Raw genomic sequence first — 19,161 nt, 5'->3', positions numbered from 1 at the left:
TCTTGAAAAGAGGATATAAGATGAACATCAACAAAAGCAAAACGAGGATAATGGAATGTAGTCAAATTAAATCGGGTGATGCTGAGGGAATTATATTAGGAAATGAGACACTTAAAGTAGTAAAGGAGTTTTGCTATTTAGGAAGTAAAATAACTGATGATGGTCGAAGTAGAGAGGATATAAAATGTAGACTGGCAATGGCAAGGAAAGCGTTTCTCAAGAAGAGAAATTTGTTAACATCGAATATAGATTTATGTATCAGGAAGTCGTTTATGAAAGTATTTGGTTGGAGTGTAGCCATGTATGGAAGTGAAACATGGACGATAACTAGTTTGGACAAGAAGAGAATAGAAGCTTTCGAAATGTGGTGCTACAGAAGAATGCTGAAGATTAGATGGGTAGATCACGTAACTAATGAGGAGGTATTGAATAGGATTGGGGAGAAGAGAAGTTTGTGGCACAACTTGACTAGAAGAAGGGATCGGTTGGTAGGACATGTTTTGAGGCATCAAGGGATTACAAATTTAGCTTTGGAGAGCAGCGTGGAGGGTAAAAATCGTAGAGGGAGACCAAGAGATGAATACACTAAGCAGATTCAGAAGGATGTAGGTTGCAGTAGGTACTGGGAGATGAAGCAGCTTGCACAAGATAGAGTAGCATGGAGAGCTGCATCAAACCAGTCTCAGGACTGAAGACAACAACAACAACAACAACAACAACAACATGTGACATCCTTAACTCACCTTACAACTCATATGAAGTTCTCTGGCCTTTTTTATCGCATGTGTCGACACCATGCTGTTTCAAGCGTCGACGAACCCGATTGTGACGTCGCAGTGTGTCACACTTTTGTGTACCATTACAGAGGAACGTTGTAGGCAATTTAGCCAAATTTGACACTTCTATGTCGCAATGGGAAGCAGTTACGGGGTTTCCAAAAAGTGATCCTTTAAGTGTGTTGTGCAGTATACTTGGAAGATACGCATGATAGCTTGTCAGCTCCATGCGTCTCCATTACTGTTATTCCACCCCGTAAGCGTAGCATCCGACCATTTCCTGTGCTCACAGTTTTAGTTGAAAGGGTACAGAAAGTGCTGATGTCTTCGATGAATGGATTATGTTCACTATCCCACGTTTTCTAACCTACCACAGCGGGTATTAACGACCTCTTATAAATCTGGACGAAAGACGGCCCTGTTCTTGATTAGACAACTCAAATAATCGTTTTAGTTCTCAAATCTGAAGCAATGCCCGTAAGTCTACAGTTACCCGTTATCATTAAGTGTCGGGAAAACCCCAAAGGGGTTTGTTCACGCTCTTCTAGATAAGTGTCTGGAATCCGAAAACTTACATTCACAAAGTTATTTTGATATTTGAAAGGGAAAAGAAACGCTAGATTGTCTCTCTGTCTCACACTGTGAAATTCGAGTATTGAACAATTGGTAAATTTTACAGCAGTAATTATAGACGTCAAGAGTGCGTATGATAATAGCCTATTCGTATTTCGATTCCATTCCAAAAATTAAGCGATATGGGCATTTCAAATGATTCGAGTCTGTCGCTCAAACATTCCTACCACACGGAACCACACAGGGCGTAAAAAACTAAGTACACAAATTTGTGCAGTTACTAGACTATATAAAAGCAACACCTTAGTTATGTGACAGAAATGCCACACGTGCATCCTTTAAGGCAATTATTAGAATTGTTTCGTCTGCTTTGTGTGCAACAAGTTGACATCGGAATCTGATATGAAACACAGTTACATCTTACTGCTAGCAAAAATAACTTTTCATAACTGACAGCAGAGTCTACGTCGCTGCATTAACAAAAAAGTGGGTCTTAGCACTATGGGACTTCACTTCTGAGGTCATCAATCCCCTAGAACTTAGAACTACTTAAACCTAACTAAGATAAGGAGATCATACACATCCATGCCCGAGGCAGGATTCGAACCTGCGACCGTAGCGGTCGCGCGGTTCCAGACTGTAGCGCCTAGAACCGCTCGGCCACTCAGGGCGGCGCTGCATTAACAATTACATTATTAGTGTTCATGTTATCTTGTGTTTACATGAAACATTCTACTGATGTGTACAGCTTCTTGATGGCTGAGTACTCTCTAACCATGCTAGCTGACATGATTCTCATGTATGCATGCATTTTGCACGATGCAATATTCGAGCGGCAAGCGACCTGCATGCAGAACGATTTCCTGGGAGCAGGTTACCACATCATGTCACATCTAAAGATTTGATGCCTGTCTTAGAGAAATAGGACCCGTCGGACCAGACCGACGGGAAGCTGGTACACCTCGCAGGATGCGAACTACTTAGTTTGAGGAAGCTGCTGTGTTACAGCGAATTGAGGACAACCCCAGAAACAGCACTTTATTCATAGCCAAGGAACTAAATATCTCCACGAGACAGACATGCATCCACTGAAGTATCAAAAGGGGCAATACCAATCAGCTGATGACTGAAAAAAAAAAAGTTTCAAATGGCTCTGAGCACTATGGGACTTAACATCGATGGTCATCAGTCCCCTAAAACTTAGAACTACTTAAACCTAACTAACCTAAGGATATCGCACTACACCCAGTCATCACGAGGCAGAGAAAATCCCTGACCTCGCCGTGAATCGAACCCGGGAACCCGGGCGTGGGAATGATGACTCTCCCCGGACGTCGAATTCTACCAATGGTATCTTCACTAAACTGCAAACATCCCTGATTCCCAAACATGCGTCTTGTTTATTGGTGGGGATGCCTTCACAAGGGAAGGAATATTCAATATCCATAGCAGTCATACACGAGAGTTGTAAAATCCTAAGGAAACTCGTGTGTTTCACCATAAATGGAGATTTAACATAAATACGTGCGCTGTAAGAGGTCACCATCATCTGATCGGGACGTATCTTCTGACTAACACGATCGGTGGAGAAAATTACGGTATATTTCTCCATGACGTGCTATCGGAAGGTTGGAGAATGTACCACTAGCAGTTAAGCAAGTATTATGAAACCGGAATCTTTGACGTTGATGCCAGAAAACATTGAAAGTATTCGCCAGTTGTTTGATAGAGAGGGTTGGGCCAGTACTCTGACCACCACCTTCTCTCAACCTCACTGTTATGGATTTCTTTTTGTAGGGGGAGATGAAGCGTTCATGTACCAGACACCGATAGACCTCCATAGCAGCTGGTTGCCCGTTTGGCTGGAGCTGCAGCCATATTCATTAAACATTTCATTTGTTGAGCATTTTAGACAATCATTATCACGCACATGCTAGTTGTGCATTAACGTAAACGGGCGCCATTTTCAGCAGCGTCTCTAAAACAGTGTTCATCAAATGGCCGTTTGAACACCTTCTCTGAAAATCACTAGTGTCAAACCCCTATCATAGGGGTGTTCAACCCGCGGCTCGCTGGCCACATGGTGCCCAAAGGAAGTATCAATGTAGCCCAAGAAGCGAGCATGTATCACACGACTGGCATGAAAAAAATTCCATAAAATTCCGTTTATGTAAAATTACGAAAACTTGAATCTGTCCAAACTGAAACTCCCGTCCCACGATGCTATTTTCTCGTTGGTCCATCCTTTTTTTGTATTGAGTATTAAGTATTACGTGCGGCCCAAAAATATTCGTCTTCTTCCATTTTGGCCCAGGTAAGCTAAAAGGCTGGATACCCCTGCCTTAATGGATCCCTAGAGCGGAAACGGTGCACCAGTGACATTTTTTGTCACGTAAGAAAGTTTCTTTGTATCTCCTCAAGTCCTCTAAAATTTCGTGTTCGTAGCTTTATAGCACCACTTGGCGTTTTTTCCAGTTTCTACAATGTTTGAGATTGATTTCGGCTTTCTAAGGAGGCACATTATTTGATTGTGACAGGCACATGTGACCATTTTATAAAGAGTGTTTTGCCATTTTGAAGTTTGTTATTAAGATTAGACACTTTCTTTCAGTGCACCCTCAGTAGGTCAGGCTTGAGAATAACAAGATGGTTCGAAACTAGTCGCCAAACATACGCACTCCAACAGTGACGTATCTGTTATCAAACGCTTCATGAATTACTAGTTCCCTGAACAGTGTCTCAAGGCTCAATTCCTTGCTCTATTCTATTTTTAATCTACCTGCAAGATAACGCCAAAGTCATTTCAATGAGAGAAAAAACTCTCCAGTAAGCAAATGATCTGTGAACTTTCTCTGCACATCGGTAACTTAATGTAGTTCACTTCAGCCGCAGAATGATACGATCAACCACCTGAAAGGTTTTATTAGGAGGCTTCTCCTTCCCGCTGATGACCAAAATGAAGTTATTAGGTATGATTTTTGACAAGCGCTTAACATGGGCTGACGACACGCATAATGAGGAAAACGTGAAACAGCAGTAACGCAATAAGATCTGTAGCTGGAACTTCGTGGAGAGCGGACTCTCATTCTTTTGATCAATTACAAGGACCTGGGCAGCTCTGACATAGTCTGTGGTTGTTTCATATAAGAAAACGCTGACAGATATACACTTTCAGAAACTTCACATGGTGCAATTTCGTTGCCTGCGGACACCTCTTGAAGCAATGCGTTAGACTCCGACAAAATTACTAGCAGAAGCTGATCAACCACCGCTGAATGTCCGACGTCAGTACTAGACGAGAAAATTTATTTGCCACGAGAGTTTCTGGCCCCCTAATGAACGTTAACCTACCATCCTCAAGAATGGGTATAGAAACCCCCGAGAAATAATTGCCAGGCGATTGACGCCTTTCGTTCAGTCATAAAGGTCAATACTACACTGTGATCGCAGAAGTAATTAAAAACTCTCCCAGGTTTTGAAAATTTCATGTGTGCAGAAATTGCTCTGGCACGAATGCACACCAAAAGTGGTACAACTAGATCCCCTCTGCATCTGACAGGCATAAAGGATAACAAATTCTGGGAGGAAATGTAAACCACTCGCTACTTTCTTGCAGTTATTTCGAAGAAAAGCAAAACCGCTTGCTCCAAAACCTTCCAACAAGTACTTCCGTTTTACTGTCACGAAAATATTGAAATACAAAGAGCTATTTTGATTTTATGTGAGACAGACACGTGTGTTTATAAAATCTGACGCACTATCAGTGGTTACATAAACACTTTCATCTCCAAGTGTATACTCCCTTATCACTGTTAATTACCTTGTTTATTTTGTATGTGGTCGGTATAATATCAAGATCCTTGTTTTTGAAGGCCAGACATAACATTGCGGGCTGCACAAGACGACATCTGTAGGGGCAGCTGAATCACCCAGTATACGGGTATTTGTATCAGGCTGATGGCAGTATGATTCAATAAATCCAAGCACAAAATAAACAAATAAAAATTCTGGAGGCGCGGGCACCGCAGCGCAGCACGGCTGGGAGTGGCCCGTTCGTGAATGTTCCCCTAATCTGGAGTTAGTCTACACGTACGCAGTCCAGACAGATGAAGTCTGGAGGACTCGGGCCAAGTGAGCCGTTCGTGTGTGACGGCCTTCAATGAAGCCAATTCGTTTTTGTAATTACGGTAATTTTTACAGGAATTGCATTCTACAACGTCAGTTTCCTTTTCTTTCTTTCCTTTTCCTCAACTGTTCACTGTACAATATCTCCCACAGCATGAATCTGTGTTAAAATAGCAAATAATACCTAAAGATCGCATTTCCATCTCCGTGGCTTTTGGCCTACAACTTGCTGATGTATGAGTTGTTGCAACCAGCTATTCAATTCGTTCATCGAACCGCTCTGATTTCTTTTTCTTTTTTTCAACTTAATAACTATCCACCATGCTGTACAACTGCAAGGGAAAAAAGTTAAAACCCCCTTAGATTATAGTACTCATGCAGTTTCAGGATATTTCATACACGTATTGGCTTTGAGCACTATGGGACTTAACATCTGTGGTCATCAGTCCCTCTAGAACTTAGAACTGCTTAAACCTAACTAACCTAAGGACATCACACATATCCATGCCCGAGGCAGGATTCGAACCTGCGACCGTAGCGGTCACGCGGTTCCAGACTGAAGCGCCTACAACCGCACGGCCACAACGGCCGGCTTTCATACACGTATTAAGCAACTTAATAAATACCTTTCATATTCGTGGTCTTCATAAATTTATCTGGCACCGTATACACTGAAGCGCGAAAGAAACTGGTATACGCATGCGTATTCAAATACAGAGGCAGAATACGGTGCTCCGGTCGGCAACGCCTATATAAGACAAGTGTCTGGCGCAGCTGTTAGATCAGTTACTCCTGCTTATAATGGCACGTTATCAAGACTGAACGCAGTTGAATGTGATGATGTAATCTGAGTGCGAGCGATGGAACACAGCATCTACGAGGTAGCGATGAAGTGGGAATTTTCCCGTACGACCATTTCACGAGTGTATCGTGAACATCAGGAATCCGATAAAAACATCAAATCTCCGACATCGCTGGGGCTGGAAAAAGATCCTGCAAGAACGGGACCAACGACGACTGAAGAGAATCGTCCAACGTCACAGAAGTGCAACCCTTCCGCAAATTGCTGCAGATTTCAATGCTGGGCCAGCATCAAGTGTCAGCGTGCAAAACATCATCGATAAGAGCTTTCGGAGCCGAAGGCCCACTCGTGTAAACTTGATGGCTGTGCGACACAAAGCTTTACGCCTCGCCTGGGCCCGTCAACACCGACATCGCACTGTTGATGACTAGAAACATGTTGCCTAGTCGGACGAGTCTCGTTTCAAATTGTATCGAGCAAATGGACGTGTGCGGGTATGGAAAAAAACCTCATGAATCCATGGACCCTGAATGTCAGCAGGTGACTGTTCAGCTCGTGGAGGCTCTGTAATGGTGTGGGGCGTGTGCAGTTGGAGTGATAAGGGACCCCTGATACGTCTAGATGCGACTCTGATAGCTGACACGTACTTGAGCATCCTGTCTGATCACCTGCATCCATTCATGTACACTGTGCATTCCGACGGGCCGGTCCAATTCCAGGAGGACAATGTTACTCTCCACACGTCCAGCATTGCTACACAGTGGTTCTAGAAACATTCTTCTGAGTTTAAACACTTCCACTGGCCACTAAACTCCCCAGACATGAACATAATTGAGCATGTCTGGAATGCCTTGCAGAATGCTGTTCAGATGAGATCTCCACCCCGTCGTACTCTTACGTATTTATGGATAGCCCTGCAGGATTCATGGTGTCAATTCCCTTCAGCACCACTTCAGACATTAGTCGAGTCCATGACACGTCATGTTGCGGCACTTCTGCGTTCTCGCAGGGCCCTATATGATATTAGGCAGGTGTATCAGTTTCTTTGGCTCTCCAGTGTAGTCAGTCAGTTAATAACAAGATGTTTTTAATTAGCATAAAATGGAAACTCTGTACAAATCAAGGGTCTTAAATTTTGCAGACACTACAGTAATGTGAACAACGCGGTTGATGATTAAATCTGTAAATAAAGGTAAATATACCTAGCATGGAGAGCTGCATCAAACCAGTCTCTGGACTGAAGACCACAACAACAACAACATACCTATTGCAGTGGTTGGAGGGGGAAATTCTCGTTCTGATTTCCTATGCAGCTACAGCGTTCGGACTGATGACATGGTACACATAGTCACTACTGGAAAGAGATTTAGTAAAAAACACAAAGTGAGACACATGACAGAATACAGCTGTGTGTACAGCAGCTAGGACTAGAACAGATCTTTGTCCGTTAAAGATTCCTCCACCAGCTGAGAAGCTTAAAGTCTCACATACTTCAATGTTCATTACGATGCACTGGTGGCTCATTTGGATGCGCATGAGAGGTGGAAACAGCTGCTGCTTTGTTGAAAGAAATCATCCCAGCATTCACACGAAGTAATAAAAAAAATAGATAATTTATATCACGGAGGCTGAATACGGATTACAACACCGCTCCACCAGAATAGGAGCTTTGTGTCTTATTTCCTTTCAAGGTTGGGAAACAGTTTTAGTCCGCAGGTGACTAAATATCAGAGAAATCTCCACGACGTATTGTAAATACCAGGCATCTTTGTATCAAGCAGTTTATCACGTGCTATAAAGCATGTGACAGCTACGTGACTACTAACAAGGGGAGGCCACGACGGTGGGATCACGGATGTATTTCAAACTTTGTACACCCTTAATAGGCAATTACAACAACATAACTGTCATGTGCACTACTCTGGTAATTCCGAGAAAATCGCAAGAGAAGCTTTACACGGCTATTATGTAAGTGATATATCGTGGGTCAGAACTCGTGGTGGTCAAGTGGTTAGCGTTCAAGGTTTATAAGATGGATGTGTGTGAGACGACGGTTCTACTACCGCTCAAACCTTCAAAAAAATTTGCACCTATACTATTCCCTCTTGCTACATTAGCAACGTCTCACCACTAAGCTGAATAACTGCCAAATAAGACCTGCCTCTGGGGCTCCAGCTCGAAGCACCAAGGTGCAAAGTAGTTCCTACTACCTTACCACACTGCATGTATGAGAAATTTCGCAATTCACGACAGGCATATATTTCTAGGAAAACTCTACGCGTTTCTTCATGTACTTGTCGACAGCTATAAATACGTTTGTTGTAATCATTAAATTTAATTAAAATTAGTAAGTAGTCAAATAACACGAATTCAATAAAACTTCATTCAAGTACATGTGTTTTTTTAATTATATTGCCTCTCAAATGCAATATAAATTAAATAATATGACCAGTGATGACAAAAATACAGCTTAAAAATTAAGTTTGGGTGGGAACCGAACTGTCGCCTCTAACGTTCGTCTTAGCAAGCTCGAGATTTTCCGTGATTTCCCAAAATCGCCCAAGGCATATGCCGGGATGGTTCCTTTCAAAGGGCACGGCCGACTTCCTTCCCCATCCTTCCCTAATCCAATGAGACCGATGACCTCGCTGCCTGGTCTCCTTCCCCCCAAAACAACCAACCAACCAGCAAGCTCGAACGCTAACCCCCCTCTTTTTAAGGAAACCTCCCGCGCCGAAAGGGAAGTGTGGAGGTAAAGTGGGCAGGGGTCGCAATACGAGGCCTCACCACGAAGTTCCCCCCATCCTCCAGGAACCAAGGAAATTGTGGGGAATGTGGAGTAGAGGTACAATGAACATCGTTTATTTATTAATTTTTATTTTGGTTCTTTTTACTTTTATTTATTCATTTATTTTTGTCATTAATACCACCGAGAACATCAGGAAACCGGCGTCATGCGAGGAGCGGTTTGCAGCAAGTCGTCTGTCTAAGAAGACCATTCCGATTACCAATGAATATATCGGTTCTAAGTGTAGAAGAGGCGGGGATCAACTCGTCATGATAGGAACATTCCATCTCTGTGGTGGGTTAAGGAAAACACTGCAGAGGAAATTGGAGAAAAATTGTCTGTATTTTGAATTGCGGAAAACTGCGCAATGGCGTCCATTAAGGAACTGCCAAAAGTCAAGGACACATTTCAGCCATCAGCAAACGAGTAGTGTGCTGCGTGTCCACAAATCCATCTCACAGAGTTCGTCGTTGCTTGTGGGAAGTATCCCGCGTCCAGAAAGAGGAGCAGTTGAGTAGGTACCTGATGAGGAGTCATACGGGTAATTTAGGACGACATCTGTCGCACCAAGAACCAGAGACATCTCGCCGATCTGCACACCAGACGGTGCTCGTCTGTGTCCATAACATCACAGTCGACAAACAACGGGGTGTCTGTTAGGTGAATCCTGTGAAGGCGTGACCGGCATACTTGCTTCCCATTGACAGCAAGGTATCATGCAGACTGGACGTCATTGTCAATATAAGGAGAGCACACCGATCGCCAAACGGCACGACAGTCGACGTGTGGAAGTTTCCCCTCACCACATTCGGTGACCTGTGCTGCTGAAGGAAACCATAGATAGCCTTCGTGGATGTCAACTGCGCCGGCAGTATCACAGTACGAACGTATCTACATCTACATTTATACTCCGCAAGCCACCCAGCGGTGTGTGGCGGAAAATATGGCGGAAGTAAAAGAAGAGCGGCGGAACTTCCGAAAGTTGGATAGGTGCTGCGAGAGGGCGAGGTGCAAGGGCCTCCAGCAAGAGGCTGGTTAGGCACGTAGGACTAAGGCGCCACAACGTAATGTGAGAACCAATGAAAAGGACTACCGCTCTGTCACGCACCGCGGGAGGTGAGGGTTCCGTATCTTATCTTGAATAGCAAGCCCTGGCAAACAGACGAACCCAATGCCGCTATCATGCCGCGGGCCATGGATGGCGGAATAGGTAGTGTATGTGCCACGTGGGGGATACGTGATGCCAAATATACATTTACGTATTATGTGCGTTGCAAATGATAGAGTGCTCGTAAACGGTGATCTAAGAGCCCAGCCCGTAGTTGGGAAAGTAGACGTCGGCAGTAGAGGGCAATTGTCCGCCGCAGATCACTTGCGAAATCGAGTCCTAAGCATCGGAGAGTATCAGCTACATGCAAAGGAGCAGCACTGTTCGCAGGAAGTCTCCCACCTACAGCCATGGCGCTCCATTTGCCAACGTTAAGGCAGCTACCAGAAGCTTCGCCGTAGGTGGTAACCCATGCCAGTGACTCCCTGACCTCAGCACCGCTACGAAGAACGATGACGAGATCGTCTGCATATGCAGTGCAGCTGAATACATGGTCACCGAGACACATCCCACAAAGTCGTTGACGGAGGCCGCATAGCAACGATTCCATGGCGAATGCATGAAAACAGTGCAGAGAGCGGACAGCCTTGACGCACTGATCGACGGATAGAGATGGGAGGACTAAGACGGCCATTGCAGAGTACACGAGACGCAGCTCCACGAAGGAGGCGCATTACGACGTCTACGGTTGTATCAGGGTAGCCTATGTTGCGGAGCACCCGCTCGATGCGATCGAGCGCCTGGCTGAAGTCAAGAGCTGCCAAAAATCCAGGCATACGACGTGCGTGAGCAAGAGCGATTATGTCCAATAGTGGCAGAGGGTAGTGCGGGTGTTATTGGTACCTCCCAGAGAAATTTGATCGGGGAAAACCACGTACCGAGCTGTCCGTTCAAGCTGCGCAACCAACAGACGGTTAAAAATTTTTGTATTACTGTTGAGTAACGTCAAGGGGCGGTAATCCCATATCCGTAAGGTACCCCGAGGCTTATGGACGGGAATGAGGAAACCATCGGAGAAACCGCCTGGAATCGGCACGAAGGGGGAAATAAGGTCCTGACAAATTTGCATCCGGCGCATCCACGGGAACAGAGCAAAGCAGAGTACAGATACCTTCGTAATGTTGGCAGGGCGGTGACGTTGTTCAGAGTACAGTGTAATGCAATGTGCATGGAAGTCAGACCCGATATCCCGTTGGGTATCAAAACTCTGCCCATCATCAGTTAATAAAATTCCTCCGACGGTGCCGGCGTTCCGTTTTTACATGATACGTGGATGGACGTTCTTGCACTAACCCACCGTGTGAGCGCAACCTGACCATAGCTCCTTCAAGATGCTAGCGAGAGAGCGACGTGAGCTGTGCTTTGACACGATTCGTCATCGTCTTGCGCTCTGACGAACACAGCATAACAGAACATTCACGGAAAATGGTGAAATACACACATAAAAAAAAATTGCATCACCCCGGTTCCCAGAACACCTGAAGACAGACATTGACTGTGGATATTGTATCACAGAGTTAGCACCTTCGACTGTTCAGTGATCTCACTAAACACGCCAAAAGATGTTAACACCCACGCATGAGCAGAGCCTATTAGACGGAAGGGCTCCGACAGCTGATCAGATCCACTCATTCCACCAGGAAGGAGGTACACGGCTCGTGATGTCTGTAGTTCAACCATGCCTTGACGGTCAGTACAGCTGATCGATCGCGTCCGCATTGTTACTTTATTCCAGGAAGGGCTCTCAACAAGGGAAGTGTCCACGCGTCTCGGAATGAACGAAAACAATGTTGTTCGGACATGGAGGTGATACAGAGAAACAGGAACTGTCGATGACATGCCTCACTCAGGCCGTCCAAGGGCTACTGCTGCAATGGATGATTGCTACCTACGGCTTATGGCTCGGAGGAACCCTGATAGCAACGCCACCATGTTGAATAATGATTTTCGTGCAGCCACAGGAGTCGTGTTACGACTCAAACAGTGCGCAATAGGCTGCATGAAGCGCAAATTCACTCCAGACGTCCATGGCGTGGTCCATCTTTGCAACCACGACACCATGCAGCGCGGTACAAATGGGTGCCGAATGGACCGCTCAGGATTGCCGTTACATTCTCCTCACCGATGAGTGTTGCATATGCCTTCAACCAGACTGTAATAGGAGACGTGTTTGGAGGCAACCCGGTCAGGCTGAATGCCTTAGACACACTGTCCAGCGAGTGCAGCAAGGTGGAGGTTCCCTGCTGTGACATTATGTGGGGGCGACGTACGCCGCTGGTTGTCAAGGAAGGCGCCGTAAGGGCTGTACGATATATGAATGCCATCCTCCGACCGATATTGCAACCATATCGGCAACATATTGGCGAGGCAGTTGTTTTCATGGATGACAATTCGCGCCCCCAACATGCACATCTTGTGGATGATTTCCTTCAGGATAACGACATCGGTCGGTGGCCAGCATGTTCTCCATACATGAACCCTATCGAAGACGCCTGGGATAAATCGAAAAGGGCAGTTTAAGGACGACGTGATCCACCAACCACACAGAGATCTACGCCAAATCGCCGTTGAAGAGGGGGACAATCTGGCCCAACAGTGTCTTGATGAACTTGTGGATAGTATGCCATGACGAATACAGGCGTGTATCAATGCAAGAGGACGTGATACTGGGTATTAGAGGCACCAGTGTGTACAGCAATCTGGACCACCACGTCTGAAGGTCTCGCTGTCTGGTTGTACAACATGCAATGTGTGGTTTTCAAATGGTTCAAATGGCTCTAAGCACTATGGGACTTAACACCTGAGGTCATCAGTCCCATAGACTTAGAACTACTTAAACCTAGCTAACCTAAGGACATCACAGACATCCATGCCTGAGGCAGGATTCGAACCTGCAACCGTGGCAGCAGCGCGGTTCCGGACTGAAGCGCCTAGAACGGCTAGGCCACACCAGCCGGCTGAACTAATGGGTGTCAGCGAGTTACAGTTAGGGGTGCTTGTGGGAGTGTGAGATGAGTTGCATGTGAAAAATGGTTAAAATGGCTCTGAGCACTATGCGACTTAAATTCTGAGGTCATCAGTCGCCTAGAACTTAGAACTAATTAAACATAACTAACCTAAGGACATTACACACATTCATGCCCGAGGCAGGATTAGAACCTGAGACCCTAGCGGTCGCTCGGTTCCAGACTGTAGCGCTTAGAACCGCACGGCCACTCCGGCCGGCTGCATGTTAAAAAAGAGCGAAATGTTCGCAAGCCAAAATTTTTCGGAAATTTTTTTAAGGTGCTGAGAAAGGTAGAATGTGGCAGATGTTACCCCACTTTTCGATCAAAGTCTTTTAATAAATAGACGCATGTTCGACTTTCAGAGTTCCGATATGGGAAAATGATGAAACACTGATACCGCCTACACTTATTTCTCTGCTTGTGTATGTCCGATAAGCTATGCAGTTCCCCCGCCCTTCACCGTTTCACGTATGACAGAGCCCGGCTGAGATTCGGATCACGGTTCCTCTGGGCGACACTCAATCTCCTGAGCTGCTACAGTACGTCCTCTGCGAGGAGTCACGCAAACCAGCTCACTCACGCACACCACTCTGCCGAAAACGAGCTACACGGAGCATAGAGCACGGCACTTAAGCTGTAAAGTGGCTCTAACGGGCCGGATTGCTCTCAGTTGTGGCGGATTCTCTCACGCCCCAGTTAGCACGCGCCTGGGCTACGGCGCAGGCAAGAAAGGTCGTCGCGCCCGAGAAGTAGGCCAGCTGCGGTTGTGGCTGCGGCCACGCCGGCACTTTCGTACGGGACGGGGAAAGCCGCAGCACTTCCTGCAATTGCCGAGGCAGCTGGCGCATTCTGCAGCGCCTCCTGCAACTGTGTGCCGGGAGTATAGTAGCAAGCTAATCACTCTGTCTCGAACGTGGACGGTAAGGGAAAAAATATTACAGGACTCTACGCCTTTTAAGTGTGTTACAGGCGACTATTAGAATTCTAATGGAGAACATGGAGTAATGAATAAAGGCGAAGCGTCGACGAAAAAATGCTAGTAAAGAACATAATGAGTCAACATAGAAAATGACTGGGCACATATTACGATATGACTCGTTGCTGGAAACTATTGTAGGAGTAGAGGAAAGAATCGCAGACCACACCACATACGAGTATACACGGCAGATACAATAGAACATGTATGCTTTTTATTTCGTGAACGGTTCAAGATATACAGGGTGTTTCAAATTTACACCGACAAACGTCGAGGGGATTTAGAAGCTGTCTTGAGCAACAAAATAAGGATAGGAACTTGTATTCGGAATCGTCGAAGTTAAAGGCGCCAGCGCCTACATATCCCTTCTACAGCAAGCTTTTTGCTTTCCGCGTTTTGGGCGAAGGTACTATGGACCAAAAAATGAAAAAAATATTAGTTAACATAGGCCCTAAAACTCATACCTTATGAACTATGAGCACTCGTTCGATACAGGAGTCGTCTTCCACAGTAGCGGAAACGAACAAGTGCTCATAGCTCCTCAGGTACGCATTCTAGTGCCCATGTTTTCCCGACATTTTTTTCTTGTTTCATATCATAGTACCTCCTTTGAAAGTTGCCTAACCTACAGCCATAGCACTAACAAATCCGGTACACTGTCAGAGGTATCATAACAATATTCGCTTATAACTTTCGACTCGTTCATCTCTGCACCAGGGTCCCTCACCTCAGATTGATACATTTATCCTACGCCATCTTCCCTGAAAATTTGTAACATCATCGCGGAATCACCCTGTATACACAGGATGACAATTATTGAACTATATGAAAACAAGCCTAAATTAGTTAGAAAGTACGGCGTGCACACACTTTATTCAACATTTAAACGTCACTATGATATTCGGATTTAGGTTATGACATGTTCGATATGCCCGCCATCATTGGCGATGATGTGGCGCAGACGAATAGCGAAATTCTGCATGTTCCACTGAAGTGTCGGAACATCAATGCTGACGATGACCTCCTGAATGGCTGTTATCAGCTCAGCAATGGTTTTGGGGTTATTGCTACACACCTAGTCTTTAACACAGCCCCACAAAAAGGAGTCGCATGTTCTCAGATCCGGATAATATTGTCACGTAGAAGACGGTGTAATTAGATGAATTACGAACACTAACTTCACTTAACGAAGGTTTATTCAGCACTTGCACATACTAGAGCGCGGAGCGAACTGCCTCTGGCCAGAACACATACAGTATATATACAGCTACAGAACATTCCAGTACAATTATGCTTGACATTTGTGGATACTTCTAGAATGTACTCGAACCGGAATACAGAAATTAAAATTGTACAGTCCAGATGAGTTTTGAAGTCACGATCCTCCATCCAACAGTTCAGTATCATAACCACTACGCCACGGTGCTACTCAGCTTATACCGTGACATTGCTCCCTCCTTAAGACAACTGCGTCTCGGTGTGACGTCCTAATAATCTGGGAACGAATCATCGGCACTGCATACACCGACTCCCAATGACTGATGCTCGCCCTGGCGGTGATCTTCTTAGAACTTCTTTTGTCACTACGTTCTTCGTCACATTTCCGCTTGTTCCCTGTCGCTGGAGCTTCGAATTTACCATGGGTTGCAGGGTCCTTGTAGGGCTTCATTCAAAGGACGTGGACCGTATCTCTGGTCTTTCGACGTCTTGTGTCGAGGTCGAAATCTTCAACTTCATAAGTAACATCAGATAAACTGTCTTACAACCTTATAAGGTCCAAAGTAGCGCTTGAGGAGCTTCTCAGATAGACCCATCTTCCGAACAGGAGTGAAGATCCAGACGAGGTCACCAGGCTGGTAAACAACAGGGCGAAGGGCCGCGTCATACTTTCGGCGATTGTTTTCTTGAGCCTGCAGCGTGCGGAGTCGAGCAAACTGCCGAGCTTCCTCAGCTCTGGTTGACACCTGGCCGGTGTAGTTGTCGTCCACGTCATCAGTATGTAACGGAAACACAGTGTCCATTGCCGTAGTCACTTCACGCCTATGCACCAGGAAAAAAGGGCGTAAATGGTTAAAATGGCTCTGAGCACTATGGGACTTATCATCTGAAGTCATCAGTCCCCTAGAACTTAGAGCTACTTGAACCTAACTAACGTAAGGACATCACACGCATCCATGCCCGGGGCAGGATTCGAACCTGCGACCGTAGCTGCCGCGCGGTTCCAGACTGTAGCGCCTAGAACCGCTCCGCCACAACGGCCGGCAAAAGGGCATAAGTCCCATGGTGTCTTGTTTGGCGGTGTTGTAGGCAAACGTTACGAAAGGTAACACCTCCGGCCAGAACACATACAGTATACATACAGCTACAGAACATTACAGTAGAATGATGCTTAAGATTTTTGGATGCTTCTAGAATGTAGTCGAGCCGAATATAGAAATTAAAATTGTACAGACCGGGTGAGTTTTTAACTCACGACCCTCCATGCAACAGTTTAGTATCATAACTACTACACCACGGTACTATACAGCTTCTTCTGCGACAATATGGCGACAAATCGAGGCCCATGCCAGTGGCCTCAGGGTACTCCAGAGCCAGAATGCTGTCCCCAAAGTGCTCGTCCAGGACACCAACCACTCTACTGCTTCGAAGGGGTCGCGCTCCGTCTTCCATGAACCACTTTTTGTCGAAATCAGGGTCACTTTCGATAACTGGATTGAAATCGTCTTATAAAACCTTCACACGCCATTCGATAGTCACCGTGCCATCGTGGAATATCACACTGAGTATTCCGTGACTGGACATTGCACACCATACAGTCATCCGTTAAGGACGAATTCCCAGTCCCTCCAAACGCGCCAATTTTGCTTCTCGACGAACCCATCAATATCAAACTGGGCTTCGTCGCTAAACCAAACCATATTCACATCAAAGTCCTGTTCGTATTTCCTGTGGAATTAGTGTTGGAGAAATACAGCCGCTGTTCCTTGGCCTCGGGCTTAATGGCTGGCAGGTTTGAATTTTGTATGGGGGGAGATGCAGGTCTTTCATAACAATTTGTCGCAGTCTCTCCCACCTGTTGTACAGCTCGTCTGATCGATTTCCTGGGGCTGGTTCGAAACACAGCGACTGTTTTCTCGATGCTTTCAGACGTTTTCCCACTTTCTGGGCGGCCGACATTGCCAACACTGTCATCACGAACACTGCCTGTTCTCTCAAACTTGCGAATCAAATTCTTCATTGTTAGCACACTTGGACCGGTTGTCTTCAGCTTGAACTCGATCGCAAACTTCCTCTGAGCCGCAGTTGGGCTGTTATTGCTCGCATAGTAGGCCTTTACAAGCGCTATATGCTCAGGCACGCTGTACCGTGACATGTTCACGTGCAAATGGCCGACAACAACAAGGCGCGTGTGCATGAGCATACTAATTTCCATCACACCTAGCGGCCATCCATGCAATTTGAACGTCCTAACGCAAACTGTTCAGAAGTTACGACGATTTTATTTCATACAGATCAATAATTGTCATCATGAACATGGATATACGGGCGCCGGTGCATAGTAACTAAGACGCTCTGTAGCTTCTATGGATGATGTTTCCGGAGACGGGTTTCTATCCTCATTTTCTTCCTCAAGACACCTTCTACATCCCCTCGAAGTTTGTCAGTGTAATTTCGAAATATCCAGTAGAAACACGGTGATAGACAAACTATATTACGCGGAGGGGCACGTGATTTTGTTGTATGGGTAATATTCTTACGCCATGTGTCAACTCAGTTATTGCAGTAAGTGTGATTTTCTCTCTACTGGAACGATAAGTTGTTGTGGAGTTCTGTCGGAAGTCTGGTTTGATGCAGCTGTGCATCCTAGTCTATTTTTTGCAAGCCTCTTTGTCTATTGAACCTACAGCGTCATTTGACTACCCCTATGGATGTAGTTTTATGCAACCCAATATGTTACACCTGGCCTTCAAAAACGACGCACGAGATTTCCATTTCAACTCGCTCGCTACGCCCAAACTATTAGTCCTGCAAAAAAAATGAAACGCAACATTCTGCAGGAAATGTAATGCGGTTAACTTCTGTACTGGGATACGTTTACGCTGGAGGCTACTGTTTTCGAGTTATTCAACAATGACGTACAAAGGTGACCTTCAAATACAACTCCACCTCCACACTAATCTTCACCAGTCAGTACTTCTAATACGCTTTTCGTGGCACTCTCTCTTACCACAGTACAAAAATATCCGACTACACGAACTATTTCCGATATTTGACCTTTTTTGGTCCCTTCTGTTTGGGCTGTAACGCCACCAGCATAGTCAGCTACTTCGTTAACATTATAAATTAAACGCGCCCGTGAGGGTAACAGAAGAAAATTACTTCTGTAAACGTTACGCTAAAATTAATTACGTTGATAATTCGATCAAAACTTAATCCTTGCAAGCACAGTAGTTTCATAGCCAGAATGCCTGACGAATACAACGATGTAATTACTTATTTTTTGCTGTTAAAATTCACAAAATTGTTACTTAAAATTTACACAAACGTAAATTTTACAATTTGTACGTGTTTAGCTAAGCCAGTGGCGTGCAATAAGGCCAGTGAATCAAGACCAAAATAGGTTGACTATGGCAAATAATTGGTGCAGTTGCAAATTTTTATACAGGGGTAGGAGAGAGTACCATGAAAAACATACTAGAAATCCTGACCGGAATGTGTTGAGTGTGGGAGTGGGGTTGGGTTTGGACGTCATTTTTGTACTTTTTTCTTGAATTACTCGAAATAAGCGACCTCTTGTGAAAACGGATCCCAGTACAAAATTTAACTACATTAAATACACCAAGTGTCGTCATATTTTAAAAATTTAAAATATGACGACGCTTGGTGTATTTGTATTTTTAGTTTGACAATGTCCATTATGGACAAACATTAGTAAGTGTAATTCTGAAGAAGGTTGGGTTATCCCAATTGAAACCTAGGTAAATCTAGGTAACTCCGCAACTGA

At 45.2% G+C, this 19,161-nt stretch overlaps 1 protein-coding gene across 3 annotated transcripts in view; it reads right to left on the bottom strand.

Moving 5' to 3' along the window:
• The window catches only part of LOC126297991 (carbohydrate sulfotransferase 5-like), a 712,441-nt gene that overhangs the window by 355,594 nt on the left and 337,686 nt on the right, over window positions 1-19,161 (bottom strand). The gene's annotated exons all lie outside the window — the stretch shown is intronic.

Source organism: Schistocerca gregaria, chromosome X, assembly GCF_023897955.1.
Source record: "Schistocerca gregaria isolate iqSchGreg1 chromosome X, iqSchGreg1.2, whole genome shotgun sequence".
NCBI classification, from domain to species: Eukaryota; Metazoa; Arthropoda; class Insecta; order Orthoptera; family Acrididae; genus Schistocerca; species Schistocerca gregaria.
The sequence above is the reverse complement of the archived record's forward strand: the minus strand, read 5'-3'. Positions and strand labels throughout refer to the sequence as shown.